Genomic DNA, 605 nt, shown 5'->3' with positions numbered 1-605 from the left:
AGGTTGGTTTTTCAAGTTCCTGCTCCCAGTACTCCTTAAGGGTCAAGTACAGCATTCTACATTGAGTCTGAAAGAAAAGTTAGCTTATAAAAATGTTCCAACCTAGTGAGTAGTTGGACCTGTGGGCTCAGGCCCAGGGTCACAGGGGACAACAAGCTCAATTGGGATAACATACTACACAAAAAACATTGTTCTATATCCTACTTTGGCGAGTAGCAACTGGGATCTTAGAAACTTACAAGCAGTCATCTAGATGCAATGATGGGTCTCTCCTTGTCCAGAGCAAAGAAGAATGAAGAAAACCAAAGATGCATGGAACCAATTAGTCCAGGGGACTGGTACACCAGGCAATCATCAACGTATATGACTATGAAACCAGAAGAACTAGATGATGCCCAACTACCACTGTCAACCACTAGGAGGGGGATCTATGCAAGAGATCCTGGATAGAGTGAGAGAACAATGTGGAAGAAAATTCAAAATCATTAAAAAACGGGTGGGGCAGATTTGGTGGTCTGATAGAGCCTGATGGAACTCCTGAGACTAAGGCCCCTAGCTGGCCTTCAGGTCGGGAATTGAACACAATCATGTGGCTTCCAGCCAAA

The sequence above is a fragment of the Orycteropus afer genome, unplaced genomic scaffold (genome assembly GCF_000298275.1).
Source record: "Orycteropus afer afer isolate SDZICR_OR568_19922 unplaced genomic scaffold, OryAfe1.0 scaffold00967, whole genome shotgun sequence".
In the NCBI taxonomy this organism is placed as follows: domain Eukaryota; kingdom Metazoa; phylum Chordata; class Mammalia; order Tubulidentata; family Orycteropodidae; genus Orycteropus; species Orycteropus afer.
The sequence above is the reverse complement of the archived record's forward strand: the minus strand, read 5'-3'. Positions refer to the sequence as shown.